The sequence below is a fragment of the Saccoglossus kowalevskii genome, chromosome 6 (genome assembly GCF_978046115.1).
Source record: "Saccoglossus kowalevskii chromosome 6, keSacKowa6.1, whole genome shotgun sequence".
NCBI lineage: Eukaryota > Metazoa > Hemichordata > Enteropneusta > Harrimaniidae > Saccoglossus > Saccoglossus kowalevskii.
In genome coordinates this window covers 1104091-1127279 of record NC_140646.1, presented here as the reverse complement: position 1 = coordinate 1127279, position 23189 = coordinate 1104091, and the positions used below count along the sequence as shown (strand labels likewise).

General features: G+C 40.5%; 17 non-coding genes across 17 annotated transcripts; all 17 read left to right on the top strand.

Moving 5' to 3' along the window:
- Positions 1–731: 731 nt before the first annotated feature.
- TRNAR-ACG (transfer RNA arginine (anticodon ACG)) lies at positions 732–804 on the top strand. Its single transcript has one exon. It is a non-coding gene; the product is annotated as a tRNA-Arg (tRNA).
- A 411-nt stretch (positions 805–1215) lies between these two features.
- Positions 1216–1288, top strand: TRNAR-ACG (transfer RNA arginine (anticodon ACG)). Its single transcript has one exon. It is a non-coding gene; the product is annotated as a tRNA-Arg (tRNA).
- Positions 1289–4144: 2856 nt separating this feature from the next.
- TRNAR-ACG (transfer RNA arginine (anticodon ACG)) lies at positions 4145–4217 on the top strand. Its single transcript has one exon. It is a non-coding gene; the product is annotated as a tRNA-Arg (tRNA).
- Positions 4218–6596: 2379 nt separating this feature from the next.
- On the top strand, positions 6597–6669 carry TRNAR-ACG (transfer RNA arginine (anticodon ACG)). The gene has a single exon. It is a non-coding gene; the product is annotated as a tRNA-Arg (tRNA).
- Positions 6670–7081: 412 nt separating this feature from the next.
- TRNAR-ACG (transfer RNA arginine (anticodon ACG)) lies at positions 7082–7154 on the top strand. The gene has a single exon. It is a non-coding gene; the product is annotated as a tRNA-Arg (tRNA).
- Positions 7155–9020: 1866 nt separating this feature from the next.
- TRNAR-ACG (transfer RNA arginine (anticodon ACG)) lies at positions 9021–9093 on the top strand. Its single transcript has one exon. It is a non-coding gene; the product is annotated as a tRNA-Arg (tRNA).
- A 412-nt stretch (positions 9094–9505) lies between these two features.
- TRNAR-ACG (transfer RNA arginine (anticodon ACG)) lies at positions 9506–9578 on the top strand. Its single transcript has one exon. It is a non-coding gene; the product is annotated as a tRNA-Arg (tRNA).
- A 1381-nt stretch (positions 9579–10959) lies between these two features.
- Positions 10960–11032, top strand: TRNAR-ACG (transfer RNA arginine (anticodon ACG)). The gene has a single exon. It is a non-coding gene; the product is annotated as a tRNA-Arg (tRNA).
- A 1382-nt stretch (positions 11033–12414) lies between these two features.
- On the top strand, positions 12415–12487 carry TRNAR-CCG (transfer RNA arginine (anticodon ACG)). The gene has a single exon. It is a non-coding gene; the product is annotated as a tRNA-Arg (tRNA).
- A 2371-nt stretch (positions 12488–14858) lies between these two features.
- Positions 14859–14931, top strand: TRNAR-ACG (transfer RNA arginine (anticodon ACG)). Its single transcript has one exon. It is a non-coding gene; the product is annotated as a tRNA-Arg (tRNA).
- Positions 14932–15343: 412 nt separating this feature from the next.
- Positions 15344–15416, top strand: TRNAR-ACG (transfer RNA arginine (anticodon ACG)). Its single transcript has one exon. It is a non-coding gene; the product is annotated as a tRNA-Arg (tRNA).
- A 1381-nt stretch (positions 15417–16797) lies between these two features.
- On the top strand, positions 16798–16870 carry TRNAR-ACG (transfer RNA arginine (anticodon ACG)). The gene has a single exon. It is a non-coding gene; the product is annotated as a tRNA-Arg (tRNA).
- Positions 16871–17767: 897 nt separating this feature from the next.
- On the top strand, positions 17768–17840 carry TRNAR-ACG (transfer RNA arginine (anticodon ACG)). Its single transcript has one exon. It is a non-coding gene; the product is annotated as a tRNA-Arg (tRNA).
- Positions 17841–18252: 412 nt separating this feature from the next.
- Positions 18253–18325, top strand: TRNAR-ACG (transfer RNA arginine (anticodon ACG)). The gene has a single exon. It is a non-coding gene; the product is annotated as a tRNA-Arg (tRNA).
- Positions 18326–19706: 1381 nt separating this feature from the next.
- Positions 19707–19779, top strand: TRNAR-ACG (transfer RNA arginine (anticodon ACG)). The gene has a single exon. It is a non-coding gene; the product is annotated as a tRNA-Arg (tRNA).
- Positions 19780–20676: 897 nt separating this feature from the next.
- On the top strand, positions 20677–20749 carry TRNAR-ACG (transfer RNA arginine (anticodon ACG)). Its single transcript has one exon. It is a non-coding gene; the product is annotated as a tRNA-Arg (tRNA).
- Positions 20750–22131: 1382 nt separating this feature from the next.
- TRNAR-ACG (transfer RNA arginine (anticodon ACG)) lies at positions 22132–22204 on the top strand. The gene has a single exon. It is a non-coding gene; the product is annotated as a tRNA-Arg (tRNA).
- Positions 22205–23189: the final 985 nt, after the last annotated feature.

The window sequence follows — 23189 nt, the reverse complement described above, 5'->3', positions numbered from 1 at the left end:
AGCATATGAGCATCTGCAGGTCAAATGAATCGGCTGGAGTTTCGCCATTCCAAAATTTGCATGTCTCAAAACTGTCATCGATGAACACTATTTTGACCGTCGAGCGTTACGGCCAAACAGTCAACGCATACTATAATTCAAAATTCTGAATATCCAGAATTCAATTCACTTAACTTTTAATTCCTATGTATTTCGATTGTTTCAATATGTGTCACGAGTGTTAGGCAAACGTATCAAAGATGAACAGGGCGTGTGGCGCAACGGATAACGCGTCTGACTACGGATCAGAAGATTCCAGGTTAAAATCCTAGCACGCTCGATATTATGGTACATGTATTAGTTTTCAAGTTATATATGTATGTTTTCATTACAACATCAACTTTACGATAGCGCAACTTACCTTCGATAAACATGTGTCATATGAATCCCAAAATCTGCTTCATTTTCTCACACGTGTCATTGGTGAACACCAGTGGGACCGATGAGCATGTGAGCATCTGCAGGTCAAATGAATCGGCTGGAGATTCTGCTATTCCAAAATTTGCATGTCTCAAAACTGTCATCGATGAACGCTATTGTGACCGTCGAGCATTACGGCCAAACAGTCAATGCATAGTATAATTCAAAATTCTGAATATCCAGAATTCAATTGACTTAACTTTTAATTCCTATGTATTTCGATTGTTTCAATATGTGTCACGAGTGTTAGGCAAACGTATCAAAGGCGAACAGGGTGTGTGGCGCAACGGATAACGCGTCTGACTACGGATCAGAAGATTCCAGGTTCAAATCCTAGCACGCTCGATATTATGGCACTTGTATTAGTTTCAAGTTATATATGTATGTTTTCATCACACCATCAACTTTTCGATTGCGCAACTCACCTTCGATAAACATGTGACCTATGAATCCCAAAATCTGTTTCATTTTCTCACACGTGTCATTGGTGAACACCAGTGGGACCGATGAGCATATGAGCATCTGCAGGTCAAATGAATCGGCTGGAGTTTCTGCCATTGCAAAATTTGCATGTCTCAAAACTGTCATCGATGAACACTATTTTGACCGTCGAGCATTACGGCCAAACAGTCAACGCATACTATAATTCAAAATTCTGAATAGCCAGAATTCAATTGACTTAACTTTTAATTCCTATGTATTTCGATTGTTTCAATATGTGTCACGAGTGTTAGGCAAACGTATCAAAGTTGAACAGGGCGTGTGGCGCAACGGATAACGCGTCTGACTACGGATCAGAAGATTCCAGGTTCAAATCCTAGCACGCTCGATATTATGGCACTTGTATTAGTTTTCAAGTTATATATGTATGTTTTCATCACAACATCAACTTTACGATAGCGCAACACACCTTCGATAAACATGTGTCATATGAATCCCAAAAACTGTTTCATTTTCTCACACGTGTCATTGGTGAACACCAGTGGGACCGATGAGCATATGAGCATATGAGCATCTGCAGGTCAAATGAATCGGCTGGAGTTTCTGCCATTCCAAAATTTGCATGTCTCAAAACTGTCATCGATGAACGCTATTTTGACCGTCGAGCATTACGGCCAAACAGTCAACGCATACTATAATTCAAAATTCTGAATAGCCAGAATTCAATTGACTTAACTTTTAATTCCTATGTATTTCGATTGTTTCAATATGTGTCACGAGTGTTAGGCAAACGCATCAAAGATGAACAGGGCGTGTGGCGCAACGGATAACGCGTCTGACTACGGATCAGAAGATTCCAGGTTCAAATTCTAGCACGCTCGATATTATGGTACATGTATTAGTTTTCAAGTTATATATGTATGTTTTCATTACAACATCAACTTTACGATAGCGCAACTCACCTTCGATAAACATGTGCCATATGAATTCTAAAATCTGCTTCATTTTCTCACACGTGTCATTGGTGAACACCAGTGGGACCGATGAGCATGTGAGCATCTGCAGGTCAAATGAATCGGCTGGAGATTCTGCCATTCCAAAATTTGCATGTCTGAAAACTGTCATCGATGAACGCTATTGTGACCATCGAGCGTCACGGCCAAACAGTCAATGCATAGTATAATTCAAAATTCTGAATATCCAGAATTCAATTGACTTAACTTTTAATTCCTATGTATTTCGATTGTTTCAATATGTGTCACGAGTGTTAGGCAAACGTATCAAAGGTGAACAGGGCGTGTGGCGCAACGGGAGGCGCAACGGATAACGCGTCTGACTACGGATCAGAAGATTCCAGGTTCAAATCCTAGCACGCTCGATATTATGGCACTTGTATTAGTTTTCAAGTTATATATGTATGTTTTCATCACACCATCAACTTTTCGATTGCGCAACTCACCTTCGATAAACATGTGTCACATGAATCCCAAAAACTGTTTCATTTTCTCACACGTGTCATTGGTGAACACCAGTGGGACCGATGAGCATGTGAGCATCTGCTGGTCAAATGAATCGGCTGAAGTTTCTGCCATTCCAAAATTTGCATGTCTCAAAACTGTCATCAATGAACGCTATTGTGATCGTCGAGCGTTACGGCCAAGCAGTCAACGAATACTATAATTCAAAATTCTGAATATCCAGAATTCAATTGACTTAACTTTTTAATTCCTATGTATTTCGATTGTTTCAATATGTGTCACGAGTGTTAGGCAAGCGCATCAAAGGTGAACAGGGCGGGTGTCGCAACGGATAACGCGTCTGACTACGGATCAGAAGATTCCTGGTTCAAATCCTAGCACGCTCGATATTATGGCACATGTATTAGTTTTCAAGTTATATATATATGTTTTCATCACACCATCAACTTTACGATAGCGCAACTCACGTTCGATAAACATGTGTCATATGAATCCCAAAAACTGTTTCATTTTCTCACACGTGTCATTGGTGAACACCAGTGGGACCGATGAGCATATGAGCATCTGCAGGTCAAATGAATCGGCTGGAGTTTCGCCATTCCAAAATTTGCATGTCTCAAAACTGTCATCGATGAACACTATTTTGACCGTCGAGCGTTACGGCCAAACAGTCAACGCATACTATAATTCAAAATTCTGAATATCCAGAATTCAATTGACTTAACTTTTAATTCCTATGTATTTCGATTGTTTCAATATGTGTCACGAGTGTTAGGCAAACGTATCAAAGATGAACAGGGCGTGTGGCGCAACGGATAACGCGTCTGACTACGGATCAGAAGATTCCAGGTTAAAATCCTAGCACGCTCGATATTATGGTACATGTATTAGTTTTCAAGTTATATATGTATGTTTTCATTACAACATCAACTTTACGATAGCGCAACTTACCTTCGATAAACATGTGTCATATGAATCCCAAAATCTGCTTCATTTTCTCACACGTGTCATTGGTGAACACCAGTGGGACCGATGAGCATGTGAGCATCTGCAGGTCAAATGAATCGGCTGGAGATTCTGCTATTCCAAAATTTGCATGTCTCAAAACTGTCATCGATGAACGCTATTGTGACCGTCGAGCATTACGGCCAAACAGTCAATGCATAGTATAATTCAAAATTCTGAATATCCAGAATTCAATTGACTTAACTTTTAATTCCTATGTATTTCGATTGTTTCAATATGTGTCACGAGTGTTAGGCAAACGTATCAAAGGCGAACAAGGTGTGTGGCGCAACGGATAACGCGTCTGACTACGGATCAGAAGATTCCAGGTTCAAATCCTAGCACGCTCGATATTATGGCACTTGTATTAGTTTCAAGTTATATATGTATGTTTTCATCACACCATCAACTTTTCGATTGCGCAACTCACCTTCGATAAACATGTGACCTATGAATCCCAAAATCTGTTTCATTTTCTCACACGTGTCATTGGTGAACACCAGTGGGACCGATGAGCATATGAGCATCTGCAAGTCAAATGAATCGGCTGGAGTTTCTGCCATTGCAAAATTTGCATGTCTCAAAACTGTCATCGATGAACACTATTTTGACCGTCGAGCATTACGGCCAAACAGTCAACGCATACTATAATTCAAAATTCTGAATAGCCAGAATTCAATTGACTTAACTTTTAATTCCTATGTATTTCGATTGTTTCAATATGTGTCACGAGTGTTAGGCAAACGTATCAAAGTTGAACAGGGCGTGTGGCGCAACGGATAACGCGTCTGACTACGGATCAGAAGATTCCAGGTTCAAATCCTAGCACGCTCGATATTATGGCACTTGTATTAGTTTTCAAGTTATATATGTATGTTTTCATCACAACATCAACTTTACGATAGCGCAACACACCTTCGATAAACATGTGTCATATGAATCCCAAAAACTGTTTCATTTTCTCACACGTGTCATTGGTGAACACCAGTGGGACCGATGAGCATATGAGCATATGAGCATCTGCAGGTCAAATGAATCGGCTGGAGTTTCTGCCATTCCAAAATTTGCATGTCTCAAAACTGTCATCGATGAACGCTATTTTGACCGTCGAGCATTACGGCCAAACAGTCAACGCATACTATAATTCAAAATTCTGAATAGCCAGAATTCAATTGACTTAACTTTTAATTCCTATGTATTTCGATTGTTTCAATATGTGTCACGAGTGTTAGGCAAACGCATCAAAGATGAACAGGGCGTGTGGCGCAACGGATAACGCGTCTGACTACGGATCAGAAGATTCCAGGTTCAAATTCTAGCACGCTCGATATTATGGTACATGTATTAGTTTTCAAGTTATATATGTATGTTTTCATTACAACATCAACTTTACGATAGCGCAACTCACCTTCGATAAACATGTGCCATATGAATTCTAAAATCTGCTTCATTTTCTCACACGTGTCATTGGTGAACACCAGTGGGACCGATGAGCATGTGAGCATCTGCAGGTCAAATGAATCGGCTGGAGATTCTGCCATTCCAAAATTTGCATGTCTCAAAACTGTCATCGATGAACGCTATTGTGACCGTCGAGCGTCACGGCCAAACAGTCAATGCATAGTATAATTCAAAATTCTGAATATCCAGAATTCAATTGACTTAACTTTTAATTCCTATGTATTTCGATTGTTTCAATATGTGTCACGAGTGTTAGGCAAACGTATCAAAGGTGAACAGGGCGTGTGGCGCAACGGGAGGCGCAACGGATAACGCGTCTGACTACGGATCAGAAGATTCCAGGTTCAAATCCTAGCACGCTCGATATTATGGCACTTGTATTAGTTTTCAAGTTATATATGTATGTTTTCATCACACCATCAACTTTTCGATTGCGCAACTCACCTTCGATAAACATGTGTCACATGAATCCCAAAAACTGTTTCATTTTCTCACACGTGTCATTGGTGAACACCAGTGGGACCGATGAGCATGTGAGCATCTGCTGGTCAAATGAATCGGCTGAAGTTTCTGCCATTCCAAAATTTGCATGTCTCAAAACTGTCATCAATGAACGCTATTGTGATCGTCGAGCGTTACGGCCAAGCAGTCAACGAATACTATAATTCAAAATTCTGAATATCCAGAATTCAATTGACTTAACTTTTTAATTCCTATGTATTTCGATTGTTTCAATATGTGTCACGAGTGTTAGGCAAGCGCATCAAAGGTGAACAGGGCGGGTGTCGCAACGGATAACGCGTCTGACTACGGATCAGAAGATTCCTGGTTCAAATCCTAGCACGCTCGATATTATGGCACATGTATTAGTTTTCAAGTTATATATATATGTTTTCATCACACCATCAACTTTACGATAGCGCAACTCACGTTCGATAAACATGTGTCATATGAATCCCAAAAACTGTTTCATTTTCTCACACGTTTCATTGGTGAACACCAGTGGGACCGATGAGCATATGAGCATCTGAGCATCTGCAGGTCAAATGAATCGGCTGGAGTTTCTGCCATTCCAAAATTTGCATGTCTCAAAACTGTCATCGATGAACGCTATTTTGACCGTCGAGCATTACGGCCAAACAGTCAACGCATACTATAATTCAAAATTCTGAATAGCCAGAATTCAATTGACTTAACTTTTAATTCCTATGTATTTCGATTGTTTCAATGTGTCACGAGTGTTAGGCAAACGCATCAAAGACGAACAGGGCGTGTGGCGCAACGGATAACGCGTCTGACTACGGATCAGAAGATTCCAGGTTCTAATCCTAGCACGCTCGATATTATGGTACATGTATTAGTTTTCAAGTTATATATGTATGTTTTCATTACAACATCAACTTTACGATAGCGCAACTCACCTTCGATAAACATGTGTCATATGAATCCCAAAATCTGCTTCATTTTCTCACACGTGTCATTGGTGAACACCAGTGGGACCGATGAGCATGTGAGCATCTGCAGGTCAAATGAATCGGCTGGAGATTCTGCTATTCCAAAATTTGCATGTCTCAAAACTGTCATCGATGAACGCTATTTTGACCGTCGAGCGTTACGGCCAAACAGTCAACGCATACTATAATTCAAAATTCTGAATATCCAGAATTCAATTGACTTAACTTTTAATTCCTATGTATTTCGATTGTTTCAATATGTGTCACGAGTGTTAGGCAAACGCATCAAACGCGAGCAGGGCGTGTGGCGCAACGGATATCGCGTCTGACTACGGATCAGAAGATTCCAGGTTCAAATCTTGGCACGCTCGATAATAGGGCACATGTATTAATTTTCAAGTTATATATGTATGTTTTCATTACAACATCAACTTTACGATAGCGTAACTCACCTTCGATAAACATGTGTCACATGAATCCCAAAAACTGTTTCATTTTCTCACACGTGTCATTGGTGAACACCAGTGGGACCGATGAGCATGTGAGCATCTGCAGGTCAAATGAATCGGCTGGAGATTCTGCTATTCCAAAATTTGCATGTCTCAAAACTGTCATCGATGAACGCTATTGTGACCGTCGAGCGTTACGGCCAAACAGTCAATGCATAGTATAATTCAAAATTCTGAATATCCAGAATTCAATTGACTTAACTTTTAATTCCTATGTATTTCGATTGTTTCAATATGTGTCACGAGTGTTAGGCAAACGTATCAAAGTTGAACAGGGCGTGTGGCGCAACGGATAACGCGTCTGACTACGGATCAGAAGATTCCAGGTTCAAATCCTAGCACGCTCGATATTATGGCACTTGTATTAGTTTTCAAGTTATATATGTATGTTTTCATCACACCATCAACTTTTCGATTGCGCAACTCACCTTCGATAAACATGTGTCACATGAATCCCAAAAACTGTTTCATTTTCTCACACGTGTCATTGGTGAACACCAGTGGGACCGATGAGCATGTGAGCATCTGCAGGTCAAATGAATCGGCTGAAGTTTCTGCCATTCCAAAATTTGCATGTCTCAAAACTGTCATCAATGAACGCTATTGTGATCGTCGAGCGTTACGGCCAAGCAGTCAACGAATACTACAATTCAAAATTCTGAATATCCAGAATTCAATTGACTTAACTTTTTAATTCCTATGTATTTCGATTGTTTCAATATGTGTCACGAGTGTTAGGCAAGCGCAACAAAGGTGAACAGGGCGTGTGGCGCAACGGATAACGCGTCTGACTACGGATCAGAAGATTCCTGGTTCAAATCCTAGCACGCTCGATATTATGGCACATGTATTAGTTTTCAAGTTATATATATATGTTTTCATCACACCATCAACTTTACGATAGCGCAACTCACGTTCGATAAACATGTGACATATGAATCCCAAAAACTGTTTCATTTTCTCACACGTGTCATTGGTGAACACCAGTGGGACCGATGAGCATATGAGCATCTGCAGGTCAAATGAATCGGCTGGAGTTTCTGCCATTCCAAAATTTGCATGTCTCAAAACTGTCATTGATGAACGCTATTTTGACCGTCGAGCATTACGGCCAAACAGTCAACGCATACTATAATTCAAAATTCTGAATAGCCAGAATTCAATTGACTTAACTTTTAATTCCTATGTATTTCGATTGTTTCAATGTGTCACGAGTGTTAGGCAAACGCATCAAAGACGAACAGGGCGTGTGGCGCAACGGATAACGCGTCTGTCTACGGATCAGAAGATTCCAGGTTCAAATTCTAGCACGCTCGATATTATGGTACATGTATTAGTTTTCAAGTTATATATGTATGTTTTCATTACAACATCAACTTTACGATAGCGCAACTCACCTTCGATAAACATGTGTCATATGAATCCCAAAATCTGCTTCATTTTCTCACACGTGTCATTGGTGAACACCAGTGGGACCGATGAGCATGTGAGCATCTGCAGGTCAAATGAATCGGCTGGAGTTTCTGCCATTCCAAAATTTGCATGTCTCAAAACTGTCATTGATGAACGCTATTTTGACCGTCGAGCATTACGGCCAAACAGTCAACGCATACTATAATTCAAAATTCTGAATAGCCAGAATTCAATTGACTTAACTTTTAATTCCTATGTATTTCGATTGTTTCAATATGTGTCACGAGTGTTAGGCAAACGCATCAAAGGCGAGCGGGGCGTGTGGCGCAACGGATATCGCGTCTGACTACGGATCAGAAGATTCCAGGTTCAAATTCTAGCACGCTCGATATTATGGTACATGTATTAGTTTTCAAGTTATATATGTATGTTTTCATTACAACATCAACTTTACGATAGCGCAACTCACCTTCGATAAACATGTGTCATATGAATCCCAAAATCTGCTTCATTTTCTCACACGTGTCATTGGTGAACACCAGTGGGACCGATGAGCATGTGAGCATCTGCAGGTCAAATGAATCGGCTGGAGATTCTGCTATTCCAAAATTTGCATGTCTCAAAACTGTCATCGATGAACGCTATTTTGACCGTCGAGCGTTACGGCCAAACAGTCAACGCATACTATAATTCAAAATTCTGAATATCCAGAATTCAATTGACTTAACTTTTAATTCCTATGTATTTCGATTGTTTCAATATGTGTCACGAGTGTTAGGCAAACGCATCAAAGGCGAGCAGGGCGTGTGGCGCAACGGATATCGCGTCTGACTACGGATCAGAAGATTCCAGGTTCAAATCTTGGCACGCTCGATAATAGGGCACATGTATTAATTTTCAAGTTATATATGTATGTTTTCATTACAACATCAACTTTACGATAGCGTAACTCACCTTCGATAAACATGTGTCACATGAATCCCAAAAACTGTTTCATTTTCTCACACGTGTCATTGGTGAACACCAGTGGGACCGATGAGCATGTGAGCATCTGCAGGTCAAATGAATCGGCTGGAGATTCTGCTATTCCAAAATTTGCATGTCTCAAAACTGTCATCGATGAACGCTATTGTGACCGTCGAGCGTTACGGCCAAACAGTCAATGCATAGTATAATTCAAAATTCTGAATATCCAGAATTCAATTGACTTAACTTTTAATTCCTATGTATTTCGATTGTTTCAATATGTGTCACGAGTGTTAGGCAAACGTATCAAAGTTGAACAGGGCGTGTGGCGCAACGGATAACGCGTCTGACTACGGATCAGAAGATTCCAGGTTCAAATCCTAGCACGCTCGATATTATGGCACTTGTATTAGTTTTCAAGTTATATATGTATGTTTTCATCACACCATCAACTTTTCGATTGCGCAACTCACCTTCGATAAACATGTGTCACATGAATCCCAAAAACTGTTTCATTTTCTCACACGTGTCATTGGTGAACACCAGTGGGACCGATGAGCATGTGAGCATCTGCAGGTCAAATGAATCGGCTGAAGTTTCTGCCATTCCAAAATTTGCATGTCTCAAAACTGTCATCAATGAACGCTATTGTGATCGTCGAGCGTTACGGCCAAGCAGTCAACGAATACTACAATTCAAAATTCTGAATATCCAGAATTCAATTGACTTAACTTTTTAATTCCTATGTATTTCGATTGTTTCAATATGTGTCACGAGTGTTAGGCAAGCGCAACAAAGGTGAACAGGGCGTGTGGCGCAACGGATAACGCGTCTGACTACGGATCAGAAGATTCCTGGTTCAAATCCTAGCACGCTCGATATTATGGCACATGTATTAGTTTTCAAGTTATATATATATGTTTTCATCACACCATCAACTTTACGATAGCGCAACTCACGTTCGATAAACATGTGACATATGAATCCCAAAAACTGTTTCATTTTCTCACACGTGTCATTGGTGAACACCAGTGGGACCGATGAGCATATGAGCATCTGCAGGTCAAATGAATCGGCTGGAGTTTCTGCCATTCCAAAATTTGCATGTCTCAAAACTGTCATTGATGAACGCTATTTTGACCGTCGAGCATTACGGCCAAACAGTCAACGCATACTATAATTCAAAATTCTGAATAGCCAGAATTCAATTGACTTAACTTTTAATTCCTATGTATTTCGATTGTTTCAATGTGTCACGAGTGTTAGGCAAACGCATCAAAGACGAACAGGGCGTGTGGCGCAACGGATAACGCGTCTGTCTATGGATCAGAAGATTCCAGGTTCAAATTCTAGCACGCTCGATATTATGGTACATGTATTAGTTTTCAAGTTATATATGTATGTTTTCATTACAACATCAACTTTACGATAGCGCAACTCACCTTCGATAAACATGTGTCATATGAATCCCAAAATCTGCTTCATTTTCTCACACGTGTCATTGGTGAACACCAGTGGGACCGATGAGCATGTGAGCATCTGCAGGTCAAATGAATCGGCTGGAGATTCTGCTATTCCAAAATTTGCATGTCTCAAAACTGTCATCGATGAACGCTATTTTGACCGTCGAGCGTTACGGCCAAACAGTCAACGCATACTATAATTCAAAATTCTGAATATCCAGAATTCAATTGACTTAACTTTTAATTCCTATGTATTTCGATTGTTTCAATATGTGTCACGAGTGTTAGGCAAACGCATCAAAGGCGAGCGGGGCGTGTGGCGCAACGGATATCGCGTCTGACTACGGATCAGAAGATTCCAGGTTCAAATCTTGGCACGCTCGATAATAGGGCACATGTATTAATTTTCAAGTTATATATGTATGTTTTCATCACACCATCAACTTTACGATAGCGCAACTCACGTTCGATAAACATGTGACATATGAATCCCAAAAACTGTTTCATTTTCTCACACGTGTCATTGGTGAACACCAGTAGGACCGATGAGCATATGAGCATCTGCAGGTCAAATGAATCGGCTGGAGTTTCTGCCATTCCAAAATTTGCATGTCTCAAAACTGTCATTGATGAACGCTATTTTGACCGTCGAGCATTACGGCCAAACAGTCAACGCATACTATAATTCAAAATTCTGAATAGCCAGAATTCAATTGACTTAACTTTTAATTCCTATGTATTTCGATTGTTTCAATATGTGTCACGAGTGTTAGGCAAACGCATCAAAGGCGAGCGGGGCGTGTGGCGCAACGGATATCGCGTCTGACTACGGATCAGAAGATTCCAGGTTCAAATTCTAGCACGCTCGATATTATGGTACATGTATTAGTTTTCAAGTTATATATGTATGTTTTCATTACAACATCAACTTTACGATAGCGCAACTCACCTTCGATAAACATGTGTCATATGAATCCCAAAATCTGCTTCATTTTCTCACACGTGTCATTGGTGAACACCAGTGGGACCGATGAGCATGTGAGCATCTGCAGGTCAAATGAATCGGCTGGAGATTCTGCTATTCCAAAATTTGCATGTCTCAAAACTGTCATCGATGAACGCTATTTTGACCGTCGAGCGTTACGGCCAAACAGTCAACGCATACTATAATTCAAAATTCTGAATAGCCAGAATTCAATTGACTTAACTTTTAATTCCTATGTATTTCGATTGTTTCAATATGTGTCACGAGTGTTAGGCAAACGCATCAAAGGTGAACAGGGCGTGTGGCGCAACGGATAACGGGTCTGACAACGGATCAGAAGATTCCTGGTTCAAATCCTGGCACGCTCAGTATTATGGCACATGTATTAGTTTTCAAGTTATATATGTGTGTTTTCATCACAACATCAACTTTACGATAGCGCAACTCACCTTCGATAAACATGTGTCATATGAATCCCAAAAACTGTTTCATTTTCTCACACGTGTCATTGGTGAACACCAGTGGGACCGATGAGCATATGAGCATCTGCAGGTCAAATGAATCGGCTGGAGTTTCTGCCATTCCAAAATTTGCATGTCTCAAAACTGTCATCGATGAACGCTATTTTGACCGTCGAGCATTACGGCCAATCAGTCAACGCATAGTATAATTCAAAATTCTGAATATCCAGAATTCAATTGACTTAACTTTTAATTCCTATGTATTTCGATTGTTTCAATATGTGTCACGAGTGTTAGGCAAACGCATCAAAGGTGAACAGGGCGTGTGGCGCAACGGATAACGCGTCTGACTCCGGATCAGAAGATTCCAGGTCCGAATCCTGGCACGCTCTGTATAATGGCACATGTACTAGTTTTCAAGTTATATATGTATGTTTTCATCACAACATCAACTTTACGATAGAGCAACTCACCTTCGATAAACATGTGTCATATGAATCCCAAAATCTGTTTCATTTTCTCACACGTGTCATTGGTGAACACCAGTGGGACCGATGAGCATGTGAGCATCTGCAGGTCAAATGAATCGGCTGGAGTTTCTGCCATTCCAAAATTTGCATGTCTCAAAACTGTCATCGATGAACGCTATTGTGATCGTCGAGCGTTACGGCCAAACAGTCAACGAATACTATAATTCAAAATTCTGAATATCCAGAATTCAATTGACTTAACTTTTAATTCCTATGTATTTCGATTGTTTCAATATGTGTCACGAGTGTTAGGTAAACGCATTAAAGTTGAACAGGGCGTGTGGCGCAACGGATAACGAGTCTGACTACGGATCAGAAGATTCCAGGTTCAAATCCTAGCACGCTCGATATTATGGCACATGTATTAGTTTTCAAGTTATATATATATGTTTTCATCACACCATCAACTTTTCGATAGCGCAACTCACCTTCGATAAACATGTGCCATATGAATTCTAAAATCTGCTTCATTTTCTCACACGTGTCATTGGTGAACACCAGTGGGACCGATGAGCATGTGAGCATCTGCAGGTCAAATGAATCGGCTGGAGATTCTGCCATTCCAAAATTTGCATGTCTCAAAACTGTCATCGATGAACGCTATTGTGACCGTCGAGCGTCACGGCCAAACAGTCAATGCATAGTATAATTCAAAATTCTGAATATCCAGAATTCAATTGACTTAACTTTTAATTCCTATGTATTTCGATTGTTTCAATATGTGTCACGAGTGTTAGGCAAACGTATCAAAGGTGAACAGGGCGTGTGGCGCAACGGGAGGCGCAACGGATAACGCGTCTGACTACGGATCAGAAGATTCCAGGTTCAAATCCTAGCACGCTCGATATTATGGCACTTGTATTAGTTTTCAAGTTATATATGTATGTTTTCATCACACCATCAACTTTTCGATTGCGCAACTCACCTTCGATAAACATGTGTCACATGAATCCCAAAAACTGTTTCATTTTCTCACACGTGTCATTGGTGAACACCAGTGGGACCGATGAGCATGTGAGCATCTGCTGGTCAAATGAATCGGCTGAAGTTTCTGCCATTCCAAAATTTGCATGTCTCAAAACTGTCATCAATGAACGCTATTGTGATCGTCGAGCGTTACGGCCAAGCAGTCAACGAATACTATAATTCAAAATTCTGAATATCCAGAATTCAATTGACTTAACTTTTTAATTCCTATGTATTTCGATTGTTTCAATATGTGTCACGAGTGTTAGGCAAGCGCATCAAAGGTGAACAGGGCGGGTGTCGCAACGGATAACGCGTCTGACTACGGATCAGAAGATTCCTGGTTCAAATCCTAGCACGCTCGATATTATGGCACATGTATTAGTTTTCAAGTTATATATATATGTTTTCATCACACCATCAACTTTACGATAGCGCAACTCACGTTCGATAAACATGTGTCATATGAATCCCAAAAACTGTTTCATTTTCTCACACGTTTCATTGGTGAACACCAGTGGGACCGATGAGCATATGAGCATCTGAGCATCTGCAGGTCAAATGAATCGGCTGGAGTTTCTGCCATTCCAAAATTTGCATGTCTCAAAACTGTCATCGATGAACGCTATTTTGACCGTCGAGCATTACGGCCAAACAGTCAACGCATACTATAATTCAAAATTCTGAATAGCCAGAATTCAATTGACTTAACTTTTAATTCCTATGTATTTCGATTGTTTCAATGTGTCACGAGTGTTAGGCAAACGCATCAAAGACGAACAGGGCGTGTGGCGCAACGGATAACGCGTCTGACTACGGATCAGAAGATTCCAGGTTCTAATCCTAGCACGCTCGATATTATGGTACATGTATTAGTTTTCAAGTTATATATGTATGTTTTCATTACAACATCAACTTTACGATAGCGCAACTCACCTTCGATAAACATGTGTCATATGAATCCCAAAATCTGCTTCATTTTCTCACACGTGTCATTGGTGAACACCAGTGGGACCGATGAGCATGTGAGCATCTGCAGGTCAAATGAATCGGCTGGAGATTCTGCTATTCCAAAATTTGCATGTCTCAAAACTGTCATCGATGAACGCTATTTTGACCGTCGAGCGTTACGGCCAAACAGTCAACGCATACTATAATTCAAAATTCTGAATATCCAGAATTCAATTGACTTAACTTTTAATTCCTATGTATTTCGATTGTTTCAATATGTGTCACGAGTGTTAGGCAAACGCATCAAAGGCGAGCAGGGCGTGTGGCGCAACGGATATCGCGTCTGACTACGGATCAGAAGATTCCAGGTTCAAATCTTGGCACGCTCGATAATAGGGCACATGTATTAATTTTCAAGTTATATATGTATGTTTTCATTACAACATCAACTTTACGATAGCGTAACTCACCTTCGATAAACATGTGTCACATGAATCCCAAAAACTGTTTCATTTTCTCACACGTGTCATTGGTGAACACCAGTGGGACCGATGAGCATGTGAGCATCTGCAGGTCAAATGAATCGGCTGGAGATTCTGCTATTCCAAAATTTGCATGTCTCAAAACTGTCATCGATGAACGCTATTGTGACCGTCGAGCGTTACGGCCAAACAGTCAATGCATAGTATAATTCAAAATTCTGAATATCCAGAATTCAATTGACTTAACTTTTAATTCCTATGTATTTCGATTGTTTCAATATGTGTCACGAGTGTTAGGCAAACGTATCAAAGTTGAACAGGGCGTGTGGCGCAACGGATAACGCGTCTGACTACGGATCAGAAGATTCCAGGTTCAAATCCTAGCACGCTCGATATTATGGCACTTGTATTAGTTTTCAAGTTATATATGTATGTTTTCATCACACCATCAACTTTTCGATTGCGCAACTCACCTTCGATAAACATGTGTCACATGAATCCCAAAAACTGTTTCATTTTCTCACACGTGTCATTGGTGAACACCAGTGGGACCGATGAGCATGTGAGCATCTGCAGGTCAAATGAATCGGCTGAAGTTTCTGCCATTCCAAAATTTGCATGTCTCAAAACTGTCATCAATGAACGCTATTGTGATCGTCGAGCGTTACGGCCAAGCAGTCAACGAATACTACAATTCAAAATTCTGAATATCCAGAATTCAATTGACTTAACTTTTTAATTCCTATGTATTTCGATTGTTTCAATATGTGTCACGAGTGTTAGGCAAGCGCAACAAAGGTGAACAGGGCGTGTGGCGCAACGGATAACGCGTCTGACTACGGATCAGAAGATTCCTGGTTCAAATCCTAGCACGCTCGATATTATGGCACATGTATTAGTTTTCAAGTTATATATATATGTTTTCATCACACCATCAACTTTACGATAGCGCAACTCACGTTCGATAAACATGTGACATATGAATCCCAAAAACTGTTTCATTTTCTCACACGTGTCATTGGTGAACACCAGTGGGACCGATGAGCATATGAGCATCTGCAGGTCAAATGAATCGGCTGGAGTTTCTGCCATTCCAAAATTTGCATGTCTCAAAACTGTCATTGATGAACGCTATTTTGACCGTCGAGCATTACGGCCAAACAGTCAACGCATACTATAATTCAAAATTCTGAATAGCCAGAATTCAATTGACTTAACTTTTAATTCCTATGTATTTCGATTGTTTCAATGTGTCACGAGTGTTAGGCAAACGCATCAAAGACGAACAGGGCGTGTGGCGCAACGGATAACGCGTCTGTCTACGGATCAGAAGATTCCAGGTTCAAATTCTAGCACGCTCGATATTATGGTACATGTATTAGTTTTCAAGTTATATATGTATGTTTTCATTACAACATCAACTTTACGATAGCGCAACTCACCTTCGATAAACATGTGTCATATGAATCCCAAAATCTGCTTCATTTTCTCACACGTGTCATTGGTGAACACCAGTGGGACCGATGAGCATGTGAGCATCTGCAGGTCAAATGAATCGGCTGGAGATTCTGCTATTCCAAAATTTGCATGTCTCAAAACTGTCATCGATGAACGCTATTTTGACCGTCGAGCGTTACGGCCAAACAGTCAACGCATACTATAATTCAAAATTCTGAATATCCAGAATTCAATTGACTTAACTTTTAATTCCTATGTATTTCGATTGTTTCAATATGTGTCACGAGTGTTAGGCAAACGCATCAAAGGCGAGCGGGGCGTGTGGCGCAACGGATATCGCGTCTGACTACGGATCAGAAGATTCCAGGTTCAAATCTTGGCACGCTCGATAATAGGGCACATGTATTAATTTTCAAGTTATATATGTATGTTTTCATCACACCATCAACTTTACGATAGCGCAACTCACGTTCGATAAACATGTGACATATGAATCCCAAAAACTGTTTCATTTTCTCACACGTGTCATTGGTGAACACCAGTGGGACCGATGAGCATATGAGCATCTGCAGGTCAAATGAATCGGCTGGAGTTTCTGCCATTCCAAAATTTGCATGTCTCAAAACTGTCATTGATGAACGCTATTTTGACCGTCGAGCATTACGGCCAAACAGTCAACGCATACTATAATTCAAAATTCTGAATAGCCAGAATTCAATTGACTTAACTTTTAATTCCTATGTATTTCGATTGTTTCAATATGTGTCACGAGTGTTAGGCAAACGCATCAAAGGCGAGCGGGGCGTGTGGCGCAACGGATATCGCGTCTGACTACGGATCAGAAGATTCCAGGTTCAAATTCTAGCACGCTCGATATTATGGTACATGTATTAGTTTTCAAGTTATATATGTATGTTTTCATTACAACATCAACTTTACGATAGCGCAACTCACCTTCGATAAACATGTGTCATATGAATCCCAAAATCTGCTTCATTTTCTCACACGTGTCATTGGTGAACACCAGTGGGACCGATGAGCATGTGAGCATCTGCAGGTCAAATGAATCGGCTGGAGATTCTGCTATTCCAAAATTTGCATGTCTCAAAACTGTCATCGATGAACGCTATTTTGACCGTCGAGCGTTACGGCCAAACAGTCAACGCATACTATAATTCAAAATTCTGAATATCCAGAATTCAATTGACTTAACTTTTAATTCCTATGTATTTCGATTGTTTCAATATGTGTCACGAGTGTTAGGCAAACGCATCAAAGGCGAGCAGGGCGTGTGGCGCAACGGATATCGCGTCTGACTACGGATCAGAAGATTCCAGGTTCAAATCTTGGCACGCTCGATAATAGGGCACATGTATTAATTTTCAAGTTATATATGTATGTTTTCATTACAACATCAACTTTACGATAGCGTAACTCACCTTCGATAAACATGTGTCACATGAATCCCAAAAACTGTTTCATTTTCTCACACGTGTCATTGGTGAACACCAGTGGGACCGATGAGCATGTGAGCATCTGCAGGTCAAATGAATCGGCTGGAGATTCTGCTATTCCAAAATTTGCATGTCTCAAAACTGTCATCGATGAACGCTATTGTGACCGTCGAGCGTTACGGCCAAACAGTCAATGCATAGTATAATTCAAAATTCTGAATATCCAGAATTCAATTGACTTAACTTTTAATTCCTATGTATTTCGATTGTTTCAATATGTGTCACGAGTGTTAGGCAAACGTATCAAAGTTGAACAGGGCGTGTGGCGCAACGGATAACGCGTCTGACTACGGATCAGAAGATTCCAGGTTCAAATCCTAGCACGCTCGATATTATGGCACTTGTATTAGTTTTCAAGTTATATATGTATGTTTTCATCACACCATCAACTTTTCGATTGCGCAACTCACCTTCGATAAACATGTGTCACATGAATCCCAAAAACTGTTTCATTTTCTCACACGTGTCATTGGTGAACACCAGTGGGACCGATGAGCATGTGAGCATCTGCAGGTCAAATGAATCGGCTGAAGTTTCTGCCATTCCAAAATTTGCATGTCTCAAAACTGTCATCAATGAACGCTATTGTGATCGTCGAGCGTTACGGCCAAGCAGTCAACGAATACTACAATTCAAAATTCTGAATATCCAGAATTCAATTGACTTAACTTTTTAATTCCTATGTATTTCGATTGTTTCAATATGTGTCACGAGTGTTAGGCAAGCGCAACAAAGGTGAACAGGGCGTGTGGCGCAACGGATAACGCGTCTGACTACGGATCAGAAGATTCCTGGTTCAAATCCTAGCACGCTCGATATTATGGCACATGTATTAGTTTTCAAGTTATATATATATGTTTTCATCACACCATCAACTTTACGATAGCGCAACTCACGTTCGATAAACATGTGACATATGAATCCCAAAAACTGTTTCATTTTCTCACACGTGTCATTGGTGAACACCAGTGGGACCGATGAGCATATGAGCATCTGCAGGTCAAATGAATCGGCTGGAGTTTCTGCCATTCCAAAATTTGCATGTCTCAAAACTGTCATTGATGAACGCTATTTTGACCGTCGAGCATTACGGCCAAACAGTCAACGCATACTATAATTCAAAATTCTGAATAGCCAGAATTCAATTGACTTAACTTTTAATTCCTATGTATTTCGATTGTTTCAATGTGTCACGAGTGTTAGGCAAACGCATCAAAGACGAACAGGGCGTGTGGCGCAACGGATAACGCGTCTGTCTATGGATCAGAAGATTCCAGGTTCAAATTCTAGCACGCTCGATATTATGGTACATGTATTAGTTTTCAACTTATATATGTATGTTTTCATTACAACATCAACTTTACGATAGCGCAACTCACCTTCGATAAACATGTGTCATATGAATCCCAAAATCTGCTTCATTTTCTCACACGTGTCATTGGTGAACACCAGTGGGACCGATGAGCATGTGAGCATCTGCAGGTCAAATGAATCGGCTGGAGATTCTGCTATTCCAAAATTTGCATGTCTCAAAACTGTCATCGATGAACGCTATTTTGACCGTCGAGCGTTACGGCCAAACAGTCAACGCATACTATAATTCAAAATTCTGAATATCCAGAATTCAATTGACTTAACTTTTAATTCCTATGTATTTCGATTGTTTCAATATGTGTCACGAGTGTTAGGCAAACGCATCAAAGGCGAGCGGGGCGTGTGGCGCAACGGATATCGCGTCTGACTACGGATCAGAAGATTCCAGGTTCAAATCTTGGCACGCTCGATAATAGGGCACATGTATTAATTTTCAAGTTATATATGTATGTTTTCATCACACCATCAACTTTACGATAGCGCAACTCACGTTCGATAAACATGTGACATATGAATCCCAAAAACTGTTTCATTTTCTCACACGTGTCATTGGTGAACACCAGTGGGACCGATGAGCATATGAGCATCTGCAGGTCAAATGAATCGGCTGGAGTTTCTGCCATTCCAAAATTTGCATGTCTCAAAACTGTCATTGATGAACGCTATTTTGACCGTCGAGCATTACGGCCAAACAGTCAACGCATACTATAATTCAAAATTCTGAATAGCCAGAATTCAATTGACTTAACTTTTAATTCCTATGTATTTCGATTGTTTCAATATGTGTCACGAGTGTTAGGCAAACGCATCAAAGGCGAGCGGGGCGTGTGGCGCAACGGATATCGCGTCTGACTACGGATCAGAAGATTCCAGGTTCAAATTCTAGCACGCTCGATATTATGGTACATGTATTAGTTTTCAAGTTATATATGTATGTTTTCATTACAACATCAACTTTACGATAGCGCAACTCACCTTCGATAAACATGTGTCATATGAATCCCAAAATCTGCTTCATTTTCTCACACGTGTCATTGGTGAACACCAGTGGGACCGATGAGCATGTGAGCATCTGCAGGTCAAATGAATCGGCTGGAGATTCTGCTATTCCAAAATTTGCATGTCTCAAAACTGTCATCGATGAACGCTATTTTGACCGTCGAGCGTTACGGCCAAACAGTCAACGCATACTATAATTCAAAATTCTGAATATCCAGAATTCAATTGACTTAACTTTTAATTCCTATGTATTTCGATTGTTTCAATATGTGTCACGAGTGTTAGGCAAACGCATCAAAGGCGAGCGGGGCGTGTGGCGCAACGGATATCGCGTCTGACTACGGATCAGAAGATTCCAGGTTCAAATCTTGGCACGCTCGATAATAGGGCACATGTATTAATTTTCAAGTTATATATGTATGTTTTCATTACAACATCAACTTTACGATAGCGTAACTCACCTTCGATAAACATGTGTCACATGAATCCCAAAAACTGTTTCATTTTCTCACACGTGTCATTGGTGAACACCAGTGGGACCGATGAGCATGTGAGCATCTGCAGGTCAAATGAATCGGCTGGAGATTCTGCTATTCCAAAATTTGCATGTCTCAAAACTGTCATCGATGAACGCTATTGTGACCGTCGAGCGTTATGGCCAAACAGTCAATGCATAGTATAATTCAAAATTCTGAATATCCAGAATTCAATTGACTTAACTTTTAATTCCTATGTATTTCGATTGTTTCAATATGTGTCACGAGTGTTAGGCAAACGCATCAAAGGTGAACAGGGCGTGTGGCGCAACGGATAACGGGTCTGACAACGGATCAGAAGATTCCTGGTTCAAATCCTGGCACGCTCAGTATTATGGCACATGTATTAGTTTTCAAGTTATATATGTGTGTTTTCATCACAACATCAACTTTACGATAGCGCAACTCACCTTCGATAAACATGTGTCATATGAATCCCAAAAACTGTTTCATTTTCTCACACGTGTCATTGGTGAACACCAGTGGGACCGATGAGCATATGAGCATCTGCAGGTCAAATGAATCGGCTGGAGTTTCTGCCATTCCAAAATTTGCATGTCTCAAAACTGTCATCGATGAACGCTATTTTGACCGTCGAGCATTACGGCCAATCAGTCAACGCATAGTATAATTCAAAATTCTGAATATCCAGAATTCAATTGACTTAACTTTTAATTCCTATGTATTTCGATTGTTTCAATATGTGTCACGAGTGTTAGGCAAACGCATCAAAGGTGAACAGGGCGTGTGGCGCAACGGATAACGCGTCTGACTAAGGATCAGACGATTCCTGGTCCAAATCCTGGCACGCTCAGTATTATGGCACATGTATTAGTTTTCAAGTTATATATGTTTGTTTTCATAACAACATCAACTTTCCGATAGCGCAACTAACCTTCGATAAACATGTGTAATATGAATCCCAAAATCTGTTTCATTTTCTCACACGTGTCATTGGTGAACAGCAGTGGGACCGATGAGCATGTGAGCATCTGCAGGTCAAATGAATCGGCTGGAGATTCTGCTATTCCAAAATTTGCATGTCTCAAAACTGTCATCGATGAACGCTATTGTGACCGTCGAGCGTTACGGCCAAACAGTCAATGCATAGCATAATTCAAAATTCTGAATATCCAGAATTCAATTGACTTAACTTTTAATTCCTATGTATTTCGATTGTTTCAATATGTGTCACGAGTGTTAGGCAAACGCATCAAAGGCGAGCGGGGCGTGTGGCGCAACGGATATCGCGTCTGACTACGGATCAGAAGATTCCAGGTTCAAATCTTGGCACGCTCGATAATAGGGCACATGTATTAGTTTTCAAGTTATATATGTGTGTTTTCATCACAACATCAACTTTACGATAGCGCAACTCACCTTCGATAAACATGTGTCATATGAATCCCAAAAACTGTTTCATTTTCTCACACGTGTCATTGGTGAACACCAGTGGGACCGATGAGCATATGAGCATCTGCAGGTCAAATGAATCGGCTGGAGTTTCTGCCATTCCAAAATTTGCATGTCTCAAAACTGTCATCGATGAACGCTATTTTGACCGTCGAGCATTACGGCCAATCAGTCAACGCATAGTATAATTCAAAATTCTGAATATCCAGAATTCAATTGACTTAACTTTTAATTCCTATGTATTTCGATTGTTTCAATATGTGTCACGAGTGTTAGGCAAACGCATCAAAGGTGAACAGGGCGTGTGGCGCAACGGATAACGCGTCTGACTAAGGATCAGACGATTCCTGGTCCAAATCCTGGCACGCTCAGTATTATGGCACATGTATTAGTTTTCAAGTTATATATGTTTGTTTTCATAACAACATCAACTTTCCGATAGCGCAACTAACCTTCGATAAACATGTGTAATATGAATCCCAAAATCTGTTTCATTTTCTCACACGTGTCATTGGTGAACAGCAGTGGGACCGATGAGCATGTGAGCATCTGCAGGTCAAATGAATCGGCTGGAGATTCTGCTATTCCAAAATTTGCATGTCTCAAAACTGTCATCGATGAACGCTATTGTGACCGTCGAGCGTTACGGCCAAACAGTCAATGCATAGCATAATTCAAAATTCTGAATATCCAGAATTCAATTGACTTAACTTTTAATTCCTATGTATTTCGATTGTTTCAATATGTGTCACGAGTGTTAGGCAAACGCATCAAAGGTGAACAGGGCGTGTGGCGCAACGGATAACGGGTCTGACTACGGATCAGAAGATTCCTGGTTCAAATCCTGGCACGCTCAGTATTATGGCACATG